At 40.9% G+C, this 20,470-nt stretch overlaps 1 long non-coding RNA gene across 1 annotated transcript in view; it reads right to left on the reverse strand.

Moving 5' to 3' along the window:
• Nucleotides 1–411: 411 nt before the first annotated feature.
• The window catches only part of LOC127354510 (uncharacterized), a 41,487-nt gene continuing 21,428 nt past the window's right edge, over nt 412–20,470 (reverse strand). The window contains exon 2 of the long non-coding RNA XR_007881567.1: nt 412–1,613. This is a non-coding gene — a long non-coding RNA (uncharacterized LOC127354510). The remainder of the gene's footprint in view (nt 1,614–20,470) is intronic.

Consider the following 20,470-nt stretch of genomic DNA (forward strand, 5'->3'; position numbering starts at 1 on the left):
TTCTGACAATGGACTTGTCTCTGTACTTGTATTATTAGATCTTAGTGCTGCATTTGACACCATTGACCATGATATTCTTTTACAGAGACTTGAGCATCAAATTGACATTAAAGGAACTGCCCTAAGCTGGTTTAAGTCATACTTATCAGATCGTTCTCAGTTTGTACATGTTAACGATGAATCCTCCATAAATACTACAGTTAGTCATGGAGTTCCACAAGGTTCTGTACTTGGACCAATACTATTTACTTTATATATGCTCCCTTTAGGCAACATTATTAGGAATCACTCCATTAACTTTCACTGTTATGCAGATGATACGCAGTTATATCTATCAATCAAACCCAATGAAATTAATCAATTATCTAAATTACAAACATGTCTTACGGACATAAAATCCTGGATGACCTGCAATTTTCTGATGTTAAACTCAGAAAAAAACGAAATTCTTGTTCTTGGCCCCAAAAACCTTAGAGACTCATTGTCTAAAGATATAGTCACTCTAGATGGCATTAACTCGGCCTCTAGCACCACTGTCAGGAATCTTGGAGTTATCTTTGATCAGGATTTGTCATTTAACTCCCACATAAAGCAGACCTCTAGGACCGCCTTCTTTCATTTACGTAATATTAGAAAAATTAGACACATACTATCACAGACAGATGCAGAAAAACTAATCCATGCATTTGTTACTTCAAGGCTGGATTACTGCAACTCTTTATTATCAGGTTGCCCCAATAAGTCCATTAAAACGCTCCAATTAATTCAGAACGCTGCAGCATGAGTACTGACAGGAACTAGAAAAAGAGATCACATCTCTCCTGTACTAGCTTCTCTGCATTGGCTCCCTATAAAATGTAGAATTGAATTTAAAATCCTCCTCCTCACCTATAAAGCTCTTCATGGTCAGGCCCCTTCATATCTTAAAGAGCTCATAGTACCCTATTACCCCACTAGAACATTACGTTCTCTGAATGCTGGGCTACTTGTGGTTCCTATAGTCTCTAAAAGTAGAACAGGAGCCAGAGCCTTCAGTTACCAAGCTCCTCTCCTGTGGAACCAGCTTCCAGTTGTGGTTCGGGAGGCAGACACCCTCACCACATTCAAGAGTAGGCTTAAGACATTCCTCTTTGATAAAGCTTATATTTAGGGCTGGATCAGGTGAGTCCTGAACCATCCCTTAGTTATGCTGCTATAGGCCTAGACTATCGGGGGATTTCCCATGGTGCACTGAGCTACTCTCTTCCTCTCTCTTTCTGCACTCATTCATGTCCCATTAATGCATGTTACTAACTCCACTTCTTCCTCGGAGTTCTTGTGCTTTCTCGTCTCGCAGGTTCTCATTGATCCTGGTGGAGCCTCCTGCCATGGTCCTGCTTGACTGCTATTGCCAATACTGTTGTTGCTGTGCACCTGTCTGTCTGTCTGTCTCTCTCTCTCTCACTCTCTCACCCCAACTGGTCGAGACAGACGACCACCCACCTAGAGCCGGAGGATCTGTCCTAGGTTTCTGCCTTTTAACAGGCAGTTTTTCCTTGCCCTTGTCGCCAAGTGCTTGCTCATGGTGGTACTGTTGGGTCTCTGTAATTAATGTTAAAGAGTTCGGTCTAGACCTGCTCTATTTGGAAAGTGTCCTGAGATAACTTCTGTTATGAATTGGCGCTATACAAATAAAATTGAATTGAATTGAATAGATGTAATGACCGAAGCAATGAGGGAGGAGGTGAGGAACACGCCTTTTATCTCCGTTATGGTAGACGAGACCACTGATGTAAGTAACACTGCTCAGATGTCATATGTCTTGCGTTACACCACTGACGTTGGGGTGAAGGAGCACTTTTTCCAGTTTGGTGATGTCAGTGGTGATAAGTGCGCAGAAGTCATAGCTGGTCGGAGTTTCTGGAGGACTGTGCCTGCACCAATAAGGTAATTGCCCAGTGTTACGATGGAGCTGCAGTCAAGGCCTCTGGACTGAATGGGGTCCAAGCTAAAATAAAGCAAAAAATACCACAAGCTCTCTTTGTTCACTGTTATGCGCACTCTCTGAACCTCGTCATGTCTCAAAGTGCTGCTAAAATCAAAGAGTGAGAGTGCCAAACGCACGAAACTCCTGGATGAAATATGCCAGCGAAGACTGCCCAGAGTGACTCCAACACGGTGGAACTTTTCATCACGTTTGGTTTGCACTGTGTATGAGTGGAGAGAAGAACTCTTGGAGCTCTTTGAATTCATTGTTGACAACCACAATGATTTTGATGATGATGCTGTACACAGGGCTGATGGATACACTGCACTGCTGACTGGCTTCGAGTTCTGCTTTCCCCTTGCCAAATTCAACTCCGTGTTCGCCTACTCCGACGTGCTCTTTGGGATCTTGCAGAATAAGGAGTATGACATGCAGTTCTGTTTGTCCAGCATCGAGGACTTTTGCAGCACCACAAAGAGAGAAAAGGCCAAATTTGACTCCATCTATGAGGACACAGTGCGTGAAGTTGGGGTTCCCAGCAGGCGCAGAGCACGGAGAGTTGGAGATGTGCGCGCAGCGTACCAGCAGCTGCACAGTGAAATCCTGGACAACATTCTCCTCAGCTGAGGAACAGGTTCAAGGATCATGAAAAACTCATGTTCCTTGCCCTTCTGGACCACAAGAAGTTTGCCTCATACAGAGAAAACTTCCCCAACTCTGAGTTTCAGAGCCTCACAGAAAACTACGGGCTGCATTTTGACCTCCCCAGGCTCAAGACTGAACTGACGGTCATGTACAACATGGCAAACATTGAGGCAAGGAGCCCAACAGACCTGCTGCACTTTCTGACTCTTAAAGAGCTGAATGAGAGCATGCCGCAGCTGTATCACCTCGCCTGCCTGGTGCTGACCATCCCCGTGTCCACCTCCTCCATGGAGCGGTCTTTCCTCGGCTCTGAAGCGCATCAAGACGCACGCCAGGAACAGTACTGGACAGGATCGCCTGGGAGCTTTGGCACTGATGTCCATAGAGAAAGGACTTCTTTTGGAGCTCAAATCAAAGGACAAACTTTATGACGCTGCCATCGCCCACTCCACAAAGAAAGAACGACGAATGGACTTCATTTTCATGTAAGGTAGGCCTATGTTATAAGCCACCTTGATTATTATTTCAAGGGATTAAGATTACTGGCCAAGTGGACATTCAGGAATTTGTATTTATTGCGGAGGTTGTCCCAGCGCAAATTGCCTTTAATTATGGCCCGAGCACTGATCATGCGAAGGCCCTATTGTAATTGAAGGAATTCTTTTTCTTATTTTTTCTTTTTTCTCCTAAACAAACGCATATTTGGAGGCTTTCCCGTGTTCGAAAAATTCATCAAACGTGGCGCACATTTCTCCACAGTGGTATGTCCGATTGACACCAAGCTTGGGTCCATAGTTCCCCATGTCTTCCTTAGGCATCGTGCACAATTTCAGGCCATCGCCACAAGGTGGCGCTCTTTAAAATTAAGAAGTCTATATCTCCGCATCAGCACGTGTGATTAAAATGAAACTTGGTACAATGCTTGCCCAACGTTCCCTGAGGCTCCCTAAAAAAATTGTCAACGATCTGCCACTAGGTGGCGCTCTGGTGGCATGGTATGTCACTGTGCGGAGACCGTAATAGTTATGAATATGAAATTCAAATTTGTAGCACCCCCTACAGTATTTCAAAAAAGCAGCCCCGGCACCACGTTTCACCGATATGTACGAAACTCGGTAGGCACATGTAACGTGCCGAGACATACAAAAAAGCCTCTTGCACCCATACCCCAAGCCCCACGTGAAGTCAGCCATTTTCATTTTCATTTTCGCCAAACTTTTTGCCTTGTATTTGAACAAACTCCTCCTAGGAAATTCATCGGATCTGCTTCAGAATTGGTCAGTGCAGTCAAAGTATGTTGCTGATTAAAAGTTGTGCTATTTGTGCATGTACGTTGAAGGGCGTGTCCGTGGCGTGCCGTCAAAGTTGGCCATTTTGAATTCCGTGGTCATTTTTGGTGAATTTTCCGTGTTGTATTTGAACAAACTCCTCCTAGGGAATTCATCGGCTCTGCTTCAAAATTGGTCAGTACAGTCAAACTATGTTGTTAATTAAAAGTTGTGCTATTTGTCTACGTACGTTAAAGGGAGTGTCCGTGCCGTGCCGTCAAAATTGGCCACGTTGAATTTCGCTGCCTTTTTCTGCGTTTTTTTGCGTTGTATTTGAACGAACGAACTCCTAGGGAATTCATCAGATCTATATCAAAATTAGTCAGTACAGATAGAAGATGTTGCTGATTAAAAGTTATGCTATTTGTGCATGTACATTAAAGGGCGTGTCCGTGGCGTGGCATCAAAGTCAGCCATTTTGAATTTTTCTGTCATTTTCTGTCATTTTTCATGTTTGTACGAACTCCTCCTAGGGAATTCATCGGATCTGCTTCAAAATTGGTCAGTACAGTCAAAGTATCTTGCTGTTTAAAAGCTATTTTTGCACGTACGTTGAAGGGTGTGTCTGTGGCGTGCCGTCAAATTTGGCCAGGTTGAATCGAATGTGAAACTGTGATGCCATTTCAGGCATTTTGCAGACTTTCAGCGTTTTTTGTGTTGTATTTCAACAAACTCCTACTAGGGAATTTATTGGATTAACATCAAAATTGGTGGCGCGGCCGCAGCACCCCCTGAGTTGCGAGGAGTGCGAGGGCCCGTTCATCACTGCTTGCAGCTTTAATTCAATATGTAATCAATCAATCAATGTATCAAACGTATCAGAAGTGTCTGGTTGGATTTTTGTTTTCAGAGGGTTTTTATTCCCCCCATGCTCACTTGTCTTTCCCTTTCCCTGTGGAGAATTAAGGAGGTATAGTAGAACCTATAAATAAAAATTGTGACTTAAATTTATTTGACATAGGTATTCATTGCGCCATGCGTAATTGCGCATGGAGAGGCATTTGCACTTCATTGCATCTTTAAAAAATAGTCTTTGTATTACCCGCTTTGTGTAACTTTTGGCGTATTGTGCTTTTGAAATTGTATTGTAGATTGATGATGCTCATGAATTTATTTGTCAATGTGTGAATGATTTGTAATGCGCCGTGATTTCATAGCGCTGTCCATGGTGATGAAATGAGCCTCGGTGTCTGTGTCAGCAGCGTCACGGGATGACATTCTGGGTGACCTAATTTTATATTTCCAGATTTTGGCTTTAGAGTATGTTTATTTAATTTCAACTATGTAGCCTAAATGGTCTCCAGTTTTCTGAAGTTAATGTTGAGAATGTTTCTTGTTGCGGAGAATGTTATTGACGTTATGGTCTATTTGTTTACATCCTTGTCATCGTTAATTAAAGGATTGCACTTGTTACACCCTTTCAATTCATCATACTGTTGCTTTTTTCCGCGATGATTTCTTTTCTCTGCGGTGATGGCACGGTTCGCCACTGCTAACATTAGCCCACTGCCTCGGCCTCAAGCCCTTTACCTGGTTTGTTCACCTGACCGCCTAAGTCATCTGGGTCCTCGTCTACAATGTGGGCTGGTAGGCTTTCTATCTGGATTGCTTTCGTCTGGTCTCTCCCGTCGCTCCTCCATCAACCCGTGACAGGACTCCTCCAGTATTCAGTTGCTGAACTTCATCGGCTCCGTCTTCACCTGCTCAAGCCTCCGCCGGCAATTCTCCTTCATCCAGACATCGCTTTCCTGCCTCGTCGGAGATACATCCATCAACATACATATGGACAATAACAATCTCCCTCTTACCTGTGACTTTGCATCCTGTCTTGACAGCTTTGGCTTCCAGCAGCATATTGACTTTCCCACTCATTCAAAGGGTCACATTCTGGATTTAGTTTGTTGTTCTGGTCTCATTCCTTCCAACTGTATTGCAGATGAACTCCCTATAACTGATCATTTGCTTCTGTCGTTCAAAGTCAAACTCACTCTCTCCTCAACAAAGCCCCCACGTGTCATCTCATTCCGTAACATTAAGAAAATTAATGCTGATGCACTTTCTTCTGGTATTAACTGCCTCCTGAACACTCACAATTCATCCACCCCCGACGACTTGGCTTCCCACTACAACAACGGCCTCAACACCATTCTTAATTCTCTCGCTCCTCTGAAAAACAGGTCTGTCTCCTTCTCCAACTCTGCCCCTTGGTTCACTTCCGAACTACGGCAGATGAAAGCCAAAGGTCGACAGTTTGAGTGACTGTACAAGAAAACTGGTCTTGTTGTTCACAAAGACATGCACAAAAATCACATTTTACATTATAAGGACTGCATTTCTCAAACCAAACTCAACTACTACTCCGGCATAATCTAATAAAACCTGCCCTGAACCCTGTTTGACGTCTCACTCATTCTCCTTCTTTCAGCTCCCCTCTGACTCAGATATCTCAGACCTCATCCTAAAGTTCAAGCCCTCCACCTGTCAGCTAGATCCCCTCCCCACAGTTCTGGTGAACGCCTGCCTCCCCTCTCTGCTCCCCCTCATCTCTGCCATCATCCATTCCTCACTCTCCACCGGAATTGTTCCTACATTCTTCAAAACTGCTGCCATCACTCCAATATTGAAAAAACTGTTGCTTCTCAAATTCATTGTCATCTAACCTTTAACAACCTGTACAAACAATTCCAGTCTGGTTTCCACCCCCTCCATAGCACTGAATCTGCACTAATCAAAATCACAAACGACCTCCTCCTGGCAGCCGACTCTGGTTTACTCACTACTCTCATCCTCCTCGATCTGAGTGCGGCCTTCGACACCATCTCTCACACTATCCTCCTCAACAGATTAATCTCTATGGGTATTTCACACACACCCCTTGACTGATTTAAATCCTACCTCTCAGGCCGCACTCAGTTCATCCAACTCCAATCCTTCAGTTCCCACCCGTCCCCTGTCACCACTGGTGTGCCCCAGGGCTCTGTCCTGGGGCCCCTTCTCTTAATCATCTACCTCCTTCCCCTTGGCAATATCTTCCATAAATACACTCCTGAACAAAATCTTAAGAACGGGAGAAAAATTACAAGTATTCGCATTTCGCGTTGGTGGAACATAACCAGGTTGTAAGTAGAGCTTCAAAATGCCAAAAGAAGAAACAGGAACAAGAGACAAAACAATAGAGGAGGCAATTTATTGAAAATTGCATTTAAACTCAAACAGGCTGCTCATCAGCTGATCAAAAGTTTAAGACCATAGCCTTGAAACGTCAAAATCTGTCCAGAAATCTGGCTTTCATGTCATTTTCTATTAGGCATTCACACTGTCATTACCACCTGATGGCAAAGGCAAAAAGGCTTTCTGTCTTTGAACGTGGCAGGATTGTTGAGCTGCACAAGCAACTCCTCTTGCAACGCGCCATTGCTACCGAGGTTGGACGCAGTAAGACAGTCATTTCAAATTTCTTAAAAGATCCTGAGGTTTATGGGACAAAAAGGTCAAGTGTTAGACTGAAAAAAATTTTCACCTGCGCTGAACCGGAGGATCCAACGGGCTGTCTGTGAAGACACAGGCCGATCCTCGACCCAAATTAAGGCCCTTACTGATGCTGACTGTGGTGCAATAACCATCAGACGGCATCGACGACATAAGGGCTAAAAGGTGCACTCTCCCACATTCCTCCCTCACTGACTGCTTCACTGAACTCAAATCCTGGTTCTCCTCCAACTTCCTCAAACTAAACAGTGATAAAACTGAATTTCTTCTCACTGGAACTAAATCAACCCTTTCAAAAGCTGACAGTTTTTCCCTCACCATCAACCACTCCTCTGTCTCCCCCTCCCCTCAGAACCCCCTCCATCCACCACATCACCCGTTCTGCAGTGGAACTCACTTCCACTGGACATCAGGAACCTGGACTCTCTTCCCCTCTTCAAATCAAGACTAAAAACTCACCTATTCAGAACTGCATTAACTCTCTACATTGTCTTTTTCCTGTCTGCTTCTTATTCCTTACTGTTTTTTATTTTTATGTATTGTACAGTGTTCCTCGAGTGCGCAGAGAGGTGCCTTTAAATAAAATGTATTATTATTATAATTATTATTATCTTTTAGAGAACTGGATTCTTAGCTTTGTGACTAGGGCGAATTCTTAGCTCAAATGGGCCATGATCCACATCCCGATAACCTGGCCAATCCTTTCAGCTACATATGGGCCAGAACATCTGAGATTTCGTCCAGAACACAGCCAAGTTCTACACAAAGATTACTAGAGTGGGCTAATGGTCGAACCGCAGGGTAGCTACATGTAGAGAGTATGTCGACATGTCAGAGACTTTCCAGCAGCTGTGAACTATAGATCCTGTAAAGCTGATGCTGGCTAGGTTAGGTCAAGATTATCAACTTTGTGTTGTGTTGGTGACATGCAATTGGTATGATGGCCCATGTGGGTAAATGGGCTGAAAAGTGGACAATATGGGATTGTCCATGTGTTCCATAATGACCCCATGTCAATTTCCCACATGGTCTTCATGCAGGATTACACTTGATGCTATGTGGGGCACAAGTGGGCATTCGGCAACCCAAAGGTGTTGCCCACTCTCAGCCCATGCTCTCATTTCTCATTAGTGACCCAACTAGGACCCACATGGGTTCGCCCATGGGATAGTGAATGGCACCTGCGTTTGCAGCCTGGCGCCACTTGCTGAAAATCCAAAGTCACCCAGTAGTACTACAGGGGAAGCAACAACTAGGTGCAAACCAGTCGCGTTCATTTTAATGCCCGCAAGACCACAATGCTATACAATATTGCCAGCTCAGGCGCCATTCTTGTATTAAGACAGTTTTAACAACCCAGACCGCAAAAAAACTATTCTGTACTCGCGACACACAACTTCTTTGTCGGGGCAACATAAGAACACTTGTTCAGTCCAGTCCAGTACATGCTCAGCACAACACACATAGCTACAGATTCATGACAGCTCCTGTCTTCCAAACACTTCCGTTCACCCATTCATACATAACATGCAAGGTGCCAAATGATCATCAAAAACTAATGCCATTCACACACATTCATAGACCAATGGTGCAAGGTGCAATTTGGGGTTCAGTATCTTGGCATGCAGGAGGAGCCAGGGATTGAATGGCCAAACTTCTGATTAGTAGATGACCCTCTCTAGCTCCTGACCACAGCTGCCCTATGAATGCAGTGTACGTCACGCAAACTCACAATGGAGCTGATGCATAAATCTCTGATCTAACGTTTTGTCCTTCTGAAACACTGCTAGTGTGTTGCCCTTATTTGAACTGTTTATTAACTTTAGACATTTCTCCAGAAACGTACGTGCCCATTACAACTTCCTGTACTTGCTTTAAAAATCCTGTGGTGTTATAAAAGAAGTCATGAACCTGTGTTGGTCTGGAATAAATCTACAGAATAATACTCCAAAATCCATAGTCCATTGTTTGACTGCCAGGTGAACTCTAAGAATACCCACAATGAGCATAATGGATGCAACTAAGTTTTCAAAATGAACAACTCAGAAACTTGCTGGACTGATTTATTTTGAAAGCATTGTTTTAACATAATTCAACAGACAACAGAGAGAACTTCTCCTCCAACATCACGGCAGGCACAATGCCCCCTCGAAAACAACTGAGTCTCCTACAGAGAATTATAGAGATATCACCATGCCCGGCATAAAAGATAACAACTCTCTCTTTTTGCACTTAATCAATGGAGCTGAACTTTGCAGACAGTCCCTTGCTGAGTGATTAAATCCAAGTCTCAACACAGGTTGTCGGGAACGCGGAATTAAAGGCATCCACACCTTAGATTCCACCGTCATTTCCATCTGTCGCTTTTCAGCACTCTGCCACCACATAGGAGCATCCAGGTAACCATTCCTTATCTGAAACATTGAGTGAAGACCTTTGATACTGGGCTGGTGTTGGTTGTGCAGTTTTACTTAGCATTCATTCTACCTAAAGATGAGACCAGTGATTGAGCTTATTGATACTTGTATTCTACTCACTGAACTGAGCTGTTATTAGTTTCTGACACATATTTAGTTTTCTGCTTTTAATTCCTTATCTGTCTCCTGTCCTGAACATGTCCACATATAATTGGTTATGTCACCATACTACACATACATTCCGTACAATATATGGTATGTATACAATAGGTAATCCACATATATGCACATATTGAAAAAGGTGATACACGACAAATACACTTTTACAGATATACACATACACATATATTTTCACATACAGATAAATATTGATATATATGAGGTGTGGATATTGTTTTTTTTAATCTTTTTTTTAAAACAATCATTAGACATTTATCCACCCAGCTGGATGGCCCTGGACCTTTTCTTGTAAGTGCAGGTATTTACTACATGAGATTGGCTTCATAATTTAGTTAATAAAGTTAAGATGCTAATGTAATAAAAGATTATTACTTTTCACACCTTGATAATGATTTAAATACTGCAGCTTTCAAAAGGCAGATGTTTTCCCTTAAACATTTTTGATCACAAGATAATTTTACTGATTTTTGGAAACAAACTGAAGATTCCATCATGGTAGTTCAAATTGTACATACCTATAAAAGAAATATAGCAATGTGATTATATATATAGTATAAGATTAAACATTTATCATGATACAATTGTTAATAGCTATATTTTGAATATGATATAACAATTAAACAATATATATATATTAGAAATTTTTACTATATGCATGCCTAAACCTTATTATATATGTACAAGACAAGTATACATATTAGCATTGGCTATACAGTGTTTAATATATGTAAAAAAAACTGATATTGGAACAATAGTGGCAGAATTTCCAACTAAATTTAATTATTCACAGAAAATATTTTCATGAAATGCAAAGGTTGAAGGGAAATTCACTGAGGTTTACATACATTAGCAACCCTGTGCAAATACATGAAAGCAGTGATGATCAGTTTGCGTACACTGACTCAGCGGCACACTATTAAGAACAAAAAGAATTGTGTACAGCAGCCATTTAAGGACACTAAAAAGACATTTCAATATAAGGTAAGAAATTATTCGAGAGGTCTGAAAAAGAAAACAAAGGGACACAGGCGCTGGTTTGCCGAGGTCGGCGGCGGTGCCGGAACCGCTTGGTTGTAATTCACACTTCATTCCTGTTAAACCTCTCGATAATCCCAGAGTGCCTTTCCTTGGCCCCAGTCCAAAGTACTCTGTAACAAAACAGACAAAATAAAAAATGCTTGATGAATACTAGTAGAGGAGTGTCACAGGGGTGAGAGAGATTTATAATGTGAACGGTAGAAAATCCCTTGTAAATCAACACAAAAGGTTTTCATGTAGGGGAGCTGGCATTTATGCAAGACAGTAGAAAGAGCCAGAGAGAGAAGTGGAAAAAAAGAGATGGGGAGAAAGACAGATTTGAATGAGGAGGTTTGTGAAGGTGCAACTTTATTGTAGATATTTTGTAGTTGTAGTTTTTCCCCCTACAGTGCAGAACCATGAGATTTCTATATACACATCTTGGAAAAAACCTGTCAGTGATTAATTAAAGGTCCAGTGTGTTACATTTAGGAGGCTCTATTGGCAATTGAATATAATATTCATATGTACCTTACAGAAAAAACACATGCACGTGACCACATATACATTTAATTTTGCACATGTGAAAAATGTGGTTACATGTGATCACATATTTCCCACATTTCCACACAGAAATTCATGTGTTTATTCCGTCAGAGATTGTTATGATAGAGACCTTGCACACTGAGTCTGATGTGTTTTATAATTCTATTTATTGTCAAGCAATGAGGGTGATTTTGTGGTCCTCTCACTTGAAAGTAGGAAGTAGAGTCAGATCGGCTGATTAAGGAGCTGTGTCCTGCAAAGCCTGCCCCTGCTGTCGCTCTGTCTCTCAATTCAAATTTGATTTGTATAGCGCCAAATTGTAAATTATATCAGGACACTTTTCAAAAAGAGCAGGTCTAAACCGTATTCCTAATAAAGTTTTTACCGAGACCCAACAATTCTCACCATGAGTAAGCACTTGGCTACACTGGCAGGAACCTTGAGCAGACCTCCGCTGTAGGTTCCTCTGCATCTTACATTAGGCAGAAATGCCTTCCGTCTCTGAAGAAATGCAGAAAATCAAAAGTGACAGACGGAAGTTTTGGAGTCACTCTATGAAGGTGATAGATAGATAGATAGATAGATAGATAGATAGATAGATAGATAGATACTTTATTCATCCCCAAGGGGAAATTCACAGTTTCCAGCAGTATCCACAAACTGATAATAATAATAATAATAATAATAATAACAAGAGGAGGTCAATTTAGAAGAACTAATAGAATAAAGTAGAATAAATAGCTAAATAACGAGCATGGGGCTAGTGTCCTAAGGTGCATGGTCAAATCCAGTGCTTGAAAGGTGATTGATTGAAGATGAAGGTTGATTGACGTGAAGTCGTATTTAGTTTTAAATTATTAAAAATACGGACTTCAAAGGCCTGTTTTTATCTGCAGAGGGAGCTGGTCCTCTTATACAGTAGCTCAGAATGGACAAACCAAACACTGCCTCTAGATATGGCTTTTTGTGTTTTTTGTGAGCCTCCATAATTTCTCCTACTCAGCTGTATTCAATTGTTTGAAACCTGCAATCCACCCGATTAATGCCACTAAATCCACAGGTCCTTACATATAACTTTTCAATGTTGTGAACACCACAGAAAGAGTTCCATTTACTGTCACTGTGGAGTTCAATTTACTTTGACTAAAACTTGGTATCACACATATTTCAAAACCTGGACAAATGAAACCAAAACTGTATGCCAGGATTACCGTGACAAAATCAGTTATTTGGCAATTTAGCTGGACTGATTTTTGAACTTGCTTTTGAGTTCTTGCAAAACTTGCCAGATAGAATCACAAAAATACACTTATTCCTTCACTCCAGACACAGACCTTACTAATTGCATCACTGAATACTTTTAACAACTAGAGATTTTGTCTGGAGATTGGAGATGTCCTGACATGTTGTCTTAAGAGGTTAAAGCCATTAACTCTGTCTAACTGCCTACAAACGTCTAATTGTAGAATGCAAGAGTGCAGACTTGGCAGTTTTTGCCTCTTAATGTTTTGTCAACTTGTTGTACAAGCATTCAGAATGGTCAATTACTCACAAGCCTTCATCTTCACATCTTCACTGACCTAAAAAAGACAATAATTAAAGAGTGCGTACAAGTTGTAAATGACAAACATCAGTTATGAACACTATGTAGAATTCAATTCAATTCAATTCAATTTGTATAGCGCCAATTCATAACAGAAGTAGAAAGCTGGTGTTTTGTTCCACAGGTCTAAGAAGAAAGGAATCTGTGACTTTACTTTGGTCCAGTATGATTATGACATCCTTTAAAAATGTGAACAAATACACTGTAGTTTCCTGGCATTCTTTGTCTCTCTCAATTTTCAGTCAGGATTTAGGGTACATCACAGCACAGAGACAGCACTGGTTAAAGTTAATAACGACCTTTTAATTACTTCTGACAATGGACTTGTCTTTGATCTTGTATTGTTAGATCTTAGTGCTGCACTTGACACAATTGACCATCATATTATATTACAGAGACTTAAGCATCAAATTGGCATTAAAGGAACCGCTATAAGCTGGTTTAGGTCATACTTATCAGATCGATCTCAGTTTGTACATGTTAACGACGAATCCTCCATAAACACTAAAGTTAGTCATGGAGTTCCACAAGTGGTGTTCTGTGCTTGGACCAATTCTGTTCATCTTATATTAGCTTCCCTTAGGCAACATTATTAGAGAATCATTCCATTAACATTGTTATGCAAATGATACCCAGCTATATTTATCAATCAAGCCTGATGAAATGAATCAATTTATCTGAATTACAAGCATGTCTTAAGGACATAAAAATCTGGATGAGCTGCAATTTTCTGATGTTAAACAGACAGAACTGAAGTTCTTGTACTTCGCCCCAAACACCTCTGAAACTCACTGTCTAAAGATATAGTTACTCTAGATCAGGGATGGGCAATTAATTTTTACAAGGGGCCACATGAGAAACCTGAACTGTGTTGGAGGGCCAAACCAACAATAACTTGAACTTAATTCTGCTCAATATTAATTTTCTCCCATTGTAAAAAGCAGTAAATTATATATTTTGATTAGCCGCTACTGGTGATCAGAAGAATAAGAATATATAAATGGTGTAGGTCAAATAGGAAAATACTCCTATAGAAGTAATGAACAGTAAAAACAAAAGCAATCATTAAGTCAGTGTTTCATTTTATTTTTAACATAAACATATATGTATATAAATACTGAAAAGGTGTTTTACAGTATGTTAAAAATAAGCAATTGGTCAACTTTATACAAAAAGCAATAAGTGCTTTTAATGTTTTTCAGTTCATTTTACTTGTTCAGTGGGAAAAATCCAGTCTGTCTTGGGCGTGAACAAGTGCATTGAAATCTGGCTGAATGTCTGAGGTAGATATGCGAAGGACAGCTGAGAGGTCATCATCAGTGATGGAGGATCTGTATCTGTATTTGTTAAACTTCATTACTGAGAATGTCTGTTCACATACGTAGGTAGATCCAAAGAGGATTAAAATCTTCTGAGCATGCCTCCCCTTGTGTGTAAGGTTCTCCTCTTTCAGGGAAGAGTAAAACTCAAGCAGTGAGACTGACCTATAGTGCTCTGCCAGAAGTGTGTCACACTGCAGGTCAATGAGTTCCATCTGAACATCACTGGGTGCATTATTGTCGCTGCAGGCGAAGAGAGAAGAAACCATGTGCATTTCACTCTCAACTGTTTTAAAGTCTTGAAATCGCCTTGAAAACTCACCATGCAGTGCTTCTAACTTGGATGAGGTGCCTGTGAAGGTGATCAGCTGATACTGTGGCTTCCTTCAGTGTTGGCAAGTGGGTGAGAATGTTGTCCTCTATTTGGCTTGAGAGAAGCTGCAACTTTCTCATGAAAGCTTCACTGCACTGAACATTTCATGAACAAAAAGGCCCTTGCATTGCAGTTTGACATTTAGTTCATTCATTAGTGCAGTCACATCTACAGCAAAACCAAGGTCTGCCATCCAGTCTGCATCTGAAAGCTGGGGGATGTCATTTCCTTTCTTCACACAGAACTCACCAATCTCTTCTCTCAGGTCCCAGACACTTTTCAGCACTTTGCCCAGGCTGAGCCACCTGATAGCTGTGGTAGCTTATGTCACGATGTTCAGTCTCATTTTCCTCCAAAAGTGCAACCAACATTAGTAACAACATCAACAACATGGTTCATTTTTAACACTGACTTACACAACACTTCCTGACAATGCAAAAATGTCAATTTCTGCTCAGGGCTCATTTCTGTCACTTTGTCCTGCATTCTCTTCAAAAGTCCAACATTTTTCCCCGTCAGATTTGGACAACCATCCGCTGTCACACCTGCCAGGCTGTCCCATTTCAGTCCCAACTTGTCCAAACATGCATTTACCTCCGTGAACAAATCACTCCCAGTTGTTGTCCCTTTCATTGACTGCATGGCTGCCAGCTCCTCCGTGATTTTGAAGTCTGTAGTAAGATGATGAGTAAGATGATGAGTAGTTGGGCAGTGTCATGTACATCACAGCTCTCATCCAAAGCCAGGGAAAAATAGTCAAAGTTGACCGCTCTGTTATTCGGCTGAAGCTCCAGATTTCCCGCAATGTCCTCAACCCTCCTCGTTACAGTACGTCAGGAGAGGGGGCGAGTTCTCAAATGCTCTTTTTTTCTCCGGGCATATTAGTGCTACAGACTCCAACAAACACTCCTCACAAAACTGTTTACTTTTTCTAGCAATTTTGTGGGATATGACATAACATAACAGCTGCACCTCTGGAGGGGCAAAGTTCAAAAAGTCCTTGTTGATTTTGCAGATTAGCTAGCAAAGCATCCGACTCCCTTGCGCGCTCTTGATCAAACAAGTTCTTGTATTTCTCCTCATGGTGGCGATTCAAATTATAATCCTTTAATACAGCGACCTGTGTACCACAAACTAAGCTCACGGCTTTACCTTTCACTTCTGTAAATAAATATTTAGCATTCCATGTCATGTTGAAAACGTGGTACTCGGTATCAACTTTTATTTTTTTGCGTGAGCTAACATTTTGAGGGCTAGCTGGCTCTCTCTCCTCTCTCTCTTCTCTGTCTGGTCTCTCTCGGTCTCTCGTCTCTTCTCTCTCTGTCTCTCGTCTCTTCTTTCTAGTCTTTCCTTCTCTGTTCTCAGACAGAAACATAAGAGCAAAATTTTTGTTTCAACAATACTATTTTTATACATTAAAAAAATGTATCTATATAACCAATATTTTTCAACACATCTCTCACACCCCTCCCTCCTTCACTCTCTCTTACTCACAAACACACCCATAATATATCAATTATTATTATGATGACATCATAATGGGCGGCTGTGGCTCAGAGGCAGAGCAGGTCGTTCCTTAATCGAAAGGCTGTGGGTTTGATCCCCGGCTCCTGGTGCCACATGTCGAAGTATCCTTGAGCAAGATACTGAACCCCAAATTGCTCCCGATGCCGTGCATCGGTGTGTGAGTGTGTATGAATGTTAGTTTCTGTTCGATGGACTTTGTCATCACTGAGTGAATGTGTGTGAAAGGGTGAATGTGGCACGTAGTGTAAAAGCGCTTTGAGTGGTCGGAAGACTAGAAAGGCGCTATACAAGTACAGGTCCATTTACCATTAACCATAAAAAATATACTTTATTTAGTTTAGCTTACAGACAAGAAAATACATCTGAATAGCTAATTTGAATGTATTTTTGCATTAAATCTTCATGTGTACCGTGATACTTCACAAATAAAAAAAAACCAATGCTGCACTTGCTCTGTTCCTTTGTTCTCCTTTCCTGTGTCTGTAACTTTTTCAATCTGGACTGAAATTCCATATGTGCTGTATGTCGTGCATGTATAGCATATTTGACAAATAAAGCTGACTTTGACAATCAATTTTTTTTGCCTCCCCCACCTCGACCACAAATTGTATAAACACAAGATCCGCCATTTTAATTAGCTAGACAAACCTAGCTACTATATGTACCCATATGAGTGCTTATTTTAAGCTGTTCAGTGAAAATAGGAACTGACTTTATAAGTTGGCTTGATCGTCGCCGAGTGTTCTTGTGGCTTTCCCTCATTAAAGTAACTTTCGTATAATAATTAGACATGTAAATGTTGATGTTAATGTATGTAAAAACCACATATAGACTCTGTAACGTTGGGTGGCGATCGTCTCCCGGAAAGGCCCGCGAAAAGACCGGAAAGTGGGTCAAGTCGGAAGTGTTAAGTTCAACCACATCGTAGCTAACACCGTTCGGATCATAGCACCAGTACGTGTTTATCCGCGCATGTGCGTCCTTATGAAAATGTATAAAAGGCGCGCTTTTCAAAATAAAAGCAACACAGTTGTGTTGCATGCACAGCATAAATACTTTTTCATTTATGTTGTAATTTATGATTGACCTTAAAATGTCCAGCTCTGCTCTAGATGGTATTACCTTGGCCTCCAGCACCATCATCAGGAATCTTGGAGTTATCTTTGATCAGGATATGTCCTTTAACTCCCACATAAAGCAAACCTCTAGGACTGCCTTCTTTCATTTACGTAACATTACAAAAATCAGACACACCCTGTCACAGACGGATGCAGAAAAACTAATCCATGCATTTGTTACTTCTAGGCTGGATTACTGCAACTCCTTATTACCAGGCCGCCCCAATAAGCTCATTAAGACGCTAGAATTGAATCAGAATGCTGCAGCTCGAGTACTAACAGGAACTATGACTCCTCTATTAGCTTCTCTGCACTGGCTCCCTGTAAAATTCAGAATAGAATTTAAAATTCTCCTCCTCACCTACAAAGAGAAAGAACTCATGTCCAAAGAATTGCACATTTATTTAAACAATGATAATACAAACAATATAACAATATGTGCAAAAGAATAAACCTGTTCAATAATGAATATACAAAAAATAAACTTTTAAACATATTTTTAACAGTAGTGCAACATCTGAGAACAAAAAGTGCACACTAAAGTTTAATTAATTTAATTTAATTAATTAAACTAACAATAAAACATTGTGTGCAAAATTAGATACTGTAAAATGTGATTCATATAACCTATTAATCAAAATATAATATACAAAATAAACAAATAAGGTTCAAATTCACCCCAAGTGAATAGAATAATATATTCTACTTCACACTAATATCACACTTCATTCATAATGCAATCTTTCTGGCCTTCCTTGCTGCAAAGTCATCAATAACCTCCTCGTAGGAAATCTGACCACCAACAAATAACGTTACATTGACTGGATGAGACATGGCGCAACATATTGTCATTTTCACGCAAGTCAATACATTTTTATCATCACAAACATTCACTGACACATTAAACTCATCTGAGGAAACCGGAGCAGCTGAGGTGCATGGCTTTTCCTGGTCTGATGATTCAGCTGCAGGTGGTCCCAAATATTTTAATAGTGAATCTAAAATGATATAACAAACAAGTGTATTATCAACATGGAGTAAATCATTTCCATTCCCTACTCCCTAGTCACTACATAGGGAGTCCAACATAGTGGACTATATAGGGAGTAGTGAGTGATTTCGGACACAGCCTTAGTCCCATATGCTCAGAGCTCTATGTGCATACCTCTCTGCATAAACATAACTCTACCTGTATATTTCATTTATTATTATTATTATGCTCAACTTTTTTGATACAATATTCCATCAGTATGTAACTTATAATTATCTCTGTTCATCAGTATATAACATATGCTCATCTTTTGCACCTCTGTCTATAAAGTCCACATGTTGATATCCTCATCTGCATATGAGGCACTGACTCACTCAGCACTTTATTAGTTTGCACTCTGGTTAGATGTAAAACTGTATTTCACGGTACTTGAACTTGGCAGTAAAGTTAAAACTAATCCAAAACTGAATCTAATCTAATGTTGCTATATGTACAGTAATAACAGACTTTTCACATCCACTCAATTTTTAATTTCATAGCACACAATGAGATGCAAAGTGCTATATACTGTAGCTAGCATCAACTTGTATAGTGTTTTTCTCGAAAAATATCCAGCCAGTCCAGGCCAACCCAGGCCAGCAGTCTGAACCAGTCTTATGACAGTCTTATTATGACAATATTGCGGCCGACTGCATGTTAATAACGACCAAATCTAGCCGAACGAAGCAGGGCGTCACACGCCCTCACTGCTACTTAACGTTAGCTTACTAGTAAGATGACATGATGCTACTGCTAGCTAGCATGATTATATCATGAATGTTCGGTGAATTTAATAAATATATTATCAAAATTACGTACCTTTCTCTTTTGCACGTTTCTCCCGCTCTTCTTTTCTGCGCTTTTGAAAGTGCGCCCTGGATGGCTTTTGCCGTTTCATTTTCCATGGACTGTAGCTGTAACCATAGTAACCCCTCGACACACAGCCGATCGACCGACTGTGCATCAGTGTGCGCGCTAGCATGTTGTGACAGTGACGTGTAACAGCTAAAGGTCACGTCAGAATTGTCATTTCTTTTACTTAAGTTTAATTTATTTTCATATCAAAGTTGTTGTTGTAGATAGAGGGATGGCAAAAACTGTTGAAAAAATAAACAGACGTTATAATTTTAATTTAAAAAATTTTCTCGTCGCATATTTGGCACCCCTCACTTGGCAAGTGCCTATGTCGCCTGTAGGAAGGACCGCCACTGCCTTCAGTTACCAAGCTCCTTCCTGTGGAACCAGCTTCCAGTTTGGGTTCGGAAGGCAGACACCCTCTCCACTTTTAAGAGTAGGCTTAAGACGTTCCTCTTTGATAAAACTTTTAGTTAGGGCTGCTCGGGTGAGTCCTGAACTCTTGGGGCAGCTGTGGCTCAGAGGCAAAGCGGGTTCCATCCCGGGCTTCTCCTGTCACATGTCAAAGTATCCTTGAGCAAGATACTGAACCCCGAATTTCTCCCGATGCTGTGAATGTGTATGAATGCGTTAGCTTCTGTTCAATGGCCATCACTAAGTGAATGTGTGTGAAAGGGTGAATGTGGCACGTAGTGTGTAGTGACTCAAGCTGAGTCTACCACTAATTTTCTAAATTGTTTTAATGGCTGGTTCCCTGAATATGTGAAATAATCATGAAAATGCCTACATGAATAATACAAAATAAAAAAAAGTGCAAAAAAAAGAGGCAAACTATGTCCATTTTGCTGTGATCACTCCTCCCTCACTCCTTCCACATTACATTAATTTGATCCTTTGCCATAAGGTCACATACAAAGAGCTTTCTTTGCCGTAGCAGGCCAGCTGTAAATATTTGAATAAACACACAGACTTTGTTGTGGTCTGCTCTGATGCCGGCTGGAAGTGCCGTTCTCGAGCATATTCTCATTAAATTGGAGTGTGCTCCCTGAAAGCTGCT

The sequence above is a fragment of the Dicentrarchus labrax genome, unplaced genomic scaffold, assembly GCF_905237075.1.
Source record: "Dicentrarchus labrax unplaced genomic scaffold, dlabrax2021, whole genome shotgun sequence".
Classification (NCBI taxonomy): Eukaryota; Metazoa; Chordata; class Actinopteri; family Moronidae; genus Dicentrarchus; species Dicentrarchus labrax.